Source organism: Prionailurus viverrinus, chromosome B2, assembly GCF_022837055.1.
Source record: "Prionailurus viverrinus isolate Anna chromosome B2, UM_Priviv_1.0, whole genome shotgun sequence".
NCBI lineage: Eukaryota > Metazoa > Chordata > Mammalia > Carnivora > Felidae > Prionailurus > Prionailurus viverrinus.
In genome coordinates this window covers 49,273,713-49,281,850 of record NC_062565.1, presented here as the reverse complement: position 1 = coordinate 49,281,850, position 8,138 = coordinate 49,273,713, and positions in this window count along the sequence as shown.

Below are 8,138 nucleotides of genomic sequence, written 5' to 3'. Positions count from 1 at the left end.
ATACCGTGCATATTTTTAGACCATAACACTATGAAACTCAAAATCAACCACAAGAAAAAATGTGGAAAGATAACAAATACTTAGAGACTAAAGACCATCCTACTAAAGAATTAATGGACTAACCAAGAAGTTAAAGAGGAAATTAAAAAGTACATGGAAGCCAATGAAAATGATAACACAACAGCCCAAAGCCTCTGGGACACAGCAAAGGCGGTCATAAAAGGGAAGTATATAGCAATCCAGGCCTTCATAAAGAAGGGAAAAAGGTCTCAGATACACAACCTAACCTTAAACCTTAAAGATCTGGAAAAAGAACAGCAAATAAAATTCAAAATCAGCAGAAGACAGGAAATAATAAAGATCAGAGCAGAAATCAATGCCATAAAAACAAACAAACAAACAAACAAACAAACAAACAAGCAGGAAAACATATCAATAAAACCAGAAGCTGGTTCTTTGAAAGAATTAACAAAATTGATAAACCCCTAGCCAGTTTGATCAAAAAGAAAAAGGAAAGGACCCAAATAACTAAAATCAAGAATGAAAGAGAAGAGATCACAACCAACACAGCAGAAATAAAAACAATAATAAGAGAATATTATGAGCAAATATACACCAATGAAATGGACAATCTGGAAGAAATGGACAAATTCCTAGAAACATATAAAGTACCAAAACTGAAACAGGAAAAAACAGAAAATTTAAACAGACCCATATCCAGTAAATAAATCAAATTAATAATCAAAGATCTCCAAAAAAACAAGAGTCCAGGGCCAGATGGCTTTCCAGGGGGTTTCTACCAAACATTTACGGAAGAGTTAACACCTATTCTTTTGAAGCTGTTCAAAAAAATAGAAATGGAAGGAAAACTATGGCTTTCCCAACGGAAACTGGCTTCTATGAAGCCAGCATTACCTTGATTCCAAAATCAAAGACCCCACTAAAAAAGAGATCTACAGACCAATCTCCCTGATGAACATGGATGCAAAAATCCTCAACAAGATATTAGCCAACCAGATCCAACAATACATTGAAAAAATTATTCACATCACCAAGTGGGATTTATACCTGTGATGCAGGGCTGATTCAATATCCGCAAAACAATCAATCAACAAATAATTCATCACATCAATAAAAGAAAGGAGCAGAACCACGTGATCCTCTCAATAGATTCAGACAAAGCATTTGACAAAATATAGCATCCTTTCTTGATAAAAACCCTCAAGAAAGTAGGGATAGAAGGACCATACCTCAAAATCATAAAAGTCATATATGAAAGACCCAATGATAATATCATCCTCAATGGGGAAAAACTGAGTTTCCCTGTTAAGGTCAGGAACGAGACAGGGATGTCCACTCTGACCACTGTTGTCCAACATAGTACTGGAAGTCTTAGCCTCAGCAATTAGACAACACAAAGAAATAAAAGGCATCCAAATCAGCCAGGAGGAGGTCAAACTTTCACTCTTCACAGATGACATGATACTCTTTATGGAAAACCCAAAATATTCCACAAAAAAAAAAAAAACTGATAGAACTGATCAATGAATTCAACAAAGTGGCAAGATATAAAATCAATGCCTGGAAATTGGTTGCATTCCTATACACCAATAATGAAGCAACAGAAAGAGAAATCAAGGAATTAATCCCATTTATAATTGCACCAAAAGCCATAAAATACCTAGGAATAAATCTAATGAAAGAGGTGAAACATCTATATACTGAAAATTATGGAAAGCTTATGAAAGAAATTGAAGAAGACACACACACAAAAATGGAAAAACATTCCATGCTCCTGGATAGGAAGAACAAATATTGTTAAAATGGCAATACTCCACAAAGCAATCTACATATTCAATGCAGTCCCTATCAAAATAACACCAACATTCTTCATAGAGATAGAACAAACAATCTTAAAATTTGTATGGAACCAGAAAAGACCCCAAATAGACAAAGCAATCTTGAAAAAGAAAACCAAAGATGGAGGCATCAAAATCCCAGACTTCAAACTGTATTACAAAGCTGTAATCATGAAAACAGTATGGCACTGGCACAAAAACAGATACTCAGTTCAATGGAACAGAATAAAGAACCCAGAAATGGACCCATAAATATATGGCCAACTCATCTTTGACAAAGCAGGAAAGAATATCCAATGGAATGAAGACAGTCTCTTCAGCAAGTGGTGCTGGGAAAACTGGGCCACTTTCCTACACCATACACAAAAATAAACTCAAAATGGATGAAAGACCTAAAGGCAAGACAGGAAGCCATCAAAATCCTCAAGGAGAAAGCAGGCAAAAACCTCTTTGACCTCAGATGTAGCCACTTCTTATCAACGTATCTCCAGAGGCAAGGGAAACAACATCAAAAACGAACTATTAGGACCTCATCAAAATAAAAAGCTTCTGGAAAGAGAAGGAAACAATCAGCAAAACTAAAAGGCAACCGACAGAATGGGAGAAGATATTTTCAAACGACATATCAGATAAAGGTTTAGTATCCTAAGTCTATAAAGAACTTATCAAACTCAACACCCAAAAAACCAAATAATCCAGTGAATAAAATGGCAAAAGACATGAATAGACACTTCTCCAAAGGAGACATCCAGATGGCCAACTGACACATGAAAAAATTGCTCAACATCACTCATCATCAGGGAAATACAACTCAAACCCACAATGAGATACCACCTCACACCTGTCAAAATGGCTGAAATTAACAACTCAGGCAACAACAGATGTTGGTGGGGATATGGAGAAAGACGATCTCTTTTGCACTGCTAGTGGGAATGCAAGCTGGTGGAGCCACTCTGGAAAACTGTATGGAGGTTCCTCAAAAAATTAAAAACAGAACTTCCCTATGACCCAGCAATTGCACTACTAGGTATTTATCCAAGGGATATCGGTATGCTGTTTCAAAGGGACACATGCACCCCAATGTTTATAGCAGCATTATCCACAATAGCCAAAGTATGGAAAAAGCCCAATGTCCATCAATGGATGAATGGATAAAAAAGATGTGGTATATATATACAATGGAGTATTACTCAGCAATCAAAAAAAAAAAAAAAGAAATCTTGCCATTTTCAACTACGTGGATGGAACTAGAGGGTATTATGCTAAGAAAAATTAGTCAGAGAAAGACAAATATCATATGACTTCACTCATGCGAGGACTTTAAGATAGAAAACAGATGAACATAAGGGAAGGGAAGTAAAAATAATATAAAAACAGGAAGGAGGACAAAACATAAGAGACTCTTAAATATGGAGAACAAACAGAGGGTTACTGGAGGGATGGTGGGAGGGGGGATGGGCTAAATGGGTAAGGGGCTTAAGGAATCTACAGAAATCATTGTTACACCATATGGCAACTAACTTGGATGTAAATTTAAAAATAAATTAAATTAAAAAAAGAAATAAAAAATACTAATAACGGGAAAATCTCTAAACACTTGGACGTTAAACAGCATACTTCTAAATAATCCAGTGGCCAAAAAGGGAAGTCTCAGAGAGTATTATGAAATATTTTGAAAACTGACTGAATAAAACTTATTGAAATTTCTGAGGTACAGCTAAAGCAAGTTTGAGAAAGAATAAAGTTAAATTATACTACTATATTACAAAACTCTACTAATGCAGGCAATGTGGTAATATCAGAAGTATAGATACATATTAATGGAAAAACTTAGAGAATCCAGAAATAGATCCATAAAAATATAGTCATTTACTTTTGTGAAACATGAAAATACAAGTCAATAAAAAATAACAGAGTTTTCAATAAATTATGTTGGCATAATTGGGCATTCATAGGTTTAGAAAAAGTAAACTTTGACCTAAAACTCATACCTTATATAAAATGTAACTCAAAATGGACCATAGACTTAAAAGTGAAATGTAAAACTATAATATTTTGAGGAAACATGACCTGAATTAGAGGGAAATTTCTTAGACATGACATTAAGAGCATAATCCATAAAATAAAAGATTGATACACTGGACTTCATCAAAAATTTAAAAAAATCATCTGTGAAATACCCTGCTAACATATTAAAACGCAAGATACAGATTGATCTAAAAAATTTACAAGTTACATACCTAGCAAAGGACTTGTATAATACATAATACATAATACACTAGAGTTCTTCACAATGGTAAAACAAATAACCTAATTTAGAAATGGGTAAGGCCACCTGGGTGACTCAGTTGATTAAGCATCCAACTCTTGATTTTGGCTCAGGTCATGATCTCACAGTTTGTGAGTTCGAGCCCCACACTGGGCTCTGTGCTGATAGCTTGGAGCTTGCTTGGGATTCTCTCTCTCCCTGTCTCTCTGCCCCTCCCCTGCTCTCTCTCTCTCTCTCTCTCTCTCTTTCTGTCTCTCTCAAATAAACTTTAAAAAAAATTTAAAAAATGGGCAAAGGTCTTGATTAGACACTTCAAAAAAGGACCAAAGGTGGTAAATAAGCATCTGAGAAGGTGTTCAATATCATTAGCCATTAGTAAAATGCTAATTAAAACCAATATGTCCATTCAGGTAGCTAAAATAAAAAATGCTAGCACAATACCAAGTGCTGTTAGGATGTGGAGGAAATGAAAATCTCACACATTACTGGAGGAAATAAAAAATTCGTCCATTATAGAGATGGTTTGGCAGTCCCATAAAAATAAACATATATTTACATGCAATCCAAAAATTCCCCTCCCGGGTATTTATGCTAAAGAAATGAAAACTTATGCTCACACAAAAGTCTGTACATGAATGTTTACAGCAACTCTGTTGTCCCAAATTAGGGGCAAAAACTCTAAATGCCCTTCAATAAAGGAATAAAACAATTAATGTACATCCATACAATAGAATAGTGCTAAATAAAAAGGAACTAACCATCAATGCATGCAATAGCAGAAGGATTTCAAGACCACTGTGCTGAATGAAAGAAGCCAGTCTCAAAAGGTCACATGCTGTCTGATTCCATTTACATGACATTCTCAGAAAGACAGAAACATAGTGATGGAGAACAGATCAGTAGTTGTCAGAGACTGGGGTGGGAGAGGATGTGCCTGTAAGGATAGAACAAGAGGAAGTTCTGGAGAGATGCAACTGTTCTGTTGCATGATGGTTACATCATGATGATGGTTAACAACTTCTTTTTTTTTAATGTTTATTTATTTTTGAGAGAGAGACCGAGAGACAGAGTGCGAGTGGGGGAGGGGCAGAGAGAGAGAGAGAGACACAGAACCTGAAGCAGGTTCCAGGCTCCTGTCAGCACAGAGCCTGACGTGGGGCTCAAATTCATGGACCATGAGATCGTGACCTGAGCTGAAGTCAGATGCTTAAGCTACTGAGCCACCCAGGTGCCCATGGTTAACAATTTCTATTAAAAGTTTTCCACCCACTTAAGTTCTTTTATAAGAACTCAATGGTACTCACCTTTAAATAAATAAATCATAATCTCAGAAGCTTTTATCTACTACTTTCAAGCCCACCATTTACTAAGGTAATAAATGTAACAGATTTGGTATAGTACTGAGCAGTATTGGACACCCAATAAATATTAACTATATTTTTCATATTACTTTGTATGGGTACAGAAGCCAGAGTTGAGTCTTTAGCACTGTATTTCTTCAAGCCTAGCCCTATTTTCATTTTTTTTAAGTTTATTTATTTATTTTTGACAGAGAGAGAGAGAGAGAGAGAGAGAGAGAACAAGAATGAATGGGGCAGGGGCAGAGAGAGAGAGAAAGAGAGAGAGAGAGAGAGAGAGAGAGAGAGAGAATCCCAAGCAAGCTCTGCACTTTCAGCATGGATCCCCATGCAGGGCCAAAATCAAGAGTCAGATGCTTAACCACCTGAGCCACCCTTAAAGGACTAATATTGCTAAGACTGACATACATGTATGTTTTTAAAAAAACATATTCTGCCAGTTTGGCAGAATAACCCTGAGTACAGAGCTAAATTTGATTTAGGACTAAATTAACAATGGAATTATTATTTTATGACAATATGTTCATCTTATAAACCATGACCTATGTTATAATTGCGAAAGTACACTAATTCTCAAAATAGTAAATAGATTATATTTTGGTGTAATTTTTCTGAGTCAATGAACATGAAGCCAGAATCTTTGTAACAGTTCTTCTGAGATAAATATGTACTCATGGGCATAGTAGGTGCGTCTATTATTTGGGAGGTCTTTTTTTGGGGAGGGGGGGCTTTTTTATAGTAGGAGGAGAAAGGGGAGGAGGAGGCTTATTTATTTATTTATTTTTTTATGTTTTTAGGTAATCTCTGTGCCCAACATGGGGCTCAAACTCACAACCTTGAGGTAAGAGCTGCACACTGTGCCGACTGAGCCGGCCAGGTGTCCCTCATTGGTGTAATTTTTCTAATAAAAGTATTTAACAGTATGATTCAACATCCTCCACATTTGAATTTTGTGGTGTGATGACCAAGAAGGTAATTTTAGCAAAAAAATACTTTGCTTTATCTGGTCTATTTCTGCCAAGTCCTCATTTGAAAAGACATTTTACCTCAGTTGTCTTATCTGTAAAATGAGGCTGGTAATGGAACCCATTTCACAGAATTACTTTAAGGACTGAATGTGAACTAATCCAAATTAAGCTTTTAGCAGAGTATTTGGCACATAGTAAACACTTAAATGGAACTTAATTATTAGCATTATTATATTACTTCCTGTCTTCAAACTAATACTCTGACATGGTTATTATTATTATTTGTAGTAAATACATGTTGTACTATTATTACTTATCTAAAAGTTAATAATTATATTTTTATTTGCTTAGTTTTTATACTCTCACTAACCGAGTCCTAAACTTTCCAATAAAACTGTAAAATACTTACACAATAGTAAAATAATCAGGTATCTTTTATTTCCACATTATTTTGAGACAACAGTCTGTGAAGCTTTGCCCCCTTCTTCCAATTAGGAATAGTTATTCTATAGACCTGCACAGCTATAGACCTTGGGATGTGTCTGCACTATTACCCTGGAATAGTGATATACATTTCTTCTCTTGTGTTTGACCTCCAATTTCCTGAACTCTGCTTCTTCTATTTTCTTGGTTTAATCCTTTGTTTTGGTGGAGTGCATTCTCTAATCATTTTCTGAGGGTGTATGAAAAGGTCAGTTTTTTGAGATTTCATATGTCTAAAAATATGTTCTACACTCACACTTAATATATAATTTTAGTGGGCTTAGAATCCTAGATTGGAAATCGCTTTTCTTCAGGACTTTGAAGTTGTTAAACTATTGCCTTCCATCTTTCAATGTTTGAAGTTGATGCTATTCTGATTCTTACTTTTTTGTTTTCAGGGTTTTTAAAAATAATTTATCAATTTTACCTTTAAATTTATTAGTGTGCATCTTTTTTCCTCCCTATTTACGAGGTTCAACACTAAATAAACATTTTCAACCTGGAAGGTCATGAATTTCAGGTCTGACAAATTTCCTTGAGGGGCGCCTGGGTGGCTTGGTCGGTTAAGCGTCCGACTTCGGCTCACATCATGATCTCACCGTCCGTGAGTTCGAGCCCCGAGTCGGGCTCTGTGCTGACAGCTCAGAGCCTGGAGTCTGTTTCAGATTCTGTGTCTCCCTCTCTCTCTGCCCCTCCCCTGTTCATGCTCTGTCTCTCTCTGTCTCAAAAAATAAAATAAAAATGTTAAAAAAAATTTCCTTGAGATACTTCTTTGATGATTTCTTTATATTTTCTTTGTTCTCGTGTAGGTACTTTCATATATTAGATATTGGATATCCAATATAAATTCTCTAATTTTATTGCCTTTTAAAAATTCATTTTTTGTCTTTTTTCTACTTTTTGAGAACATTCCTCTATTATACAATTCATTTTTAAAATTTTTTAAATAAATTCAGTGCTCTTATTTTTAATTTCCAATATCTCTTTCTTTTTCTTAGAATATTCCTTACTTATAGTATCCTGTTCTTGTCTCATGAAGGCCTAAAAATAATATCTTCTTTGCTTAGTTTCCCTGAGATGTTAGACACACGACCACATACACATACTCTCTCTCTCTCACTCTGTCTCTCTCTCTGTCTCTGTCTCTTTCTGTCTCTGTCTCTCTCTGTCTCTCTGTCTCTCTCTCTCTCACACACACACA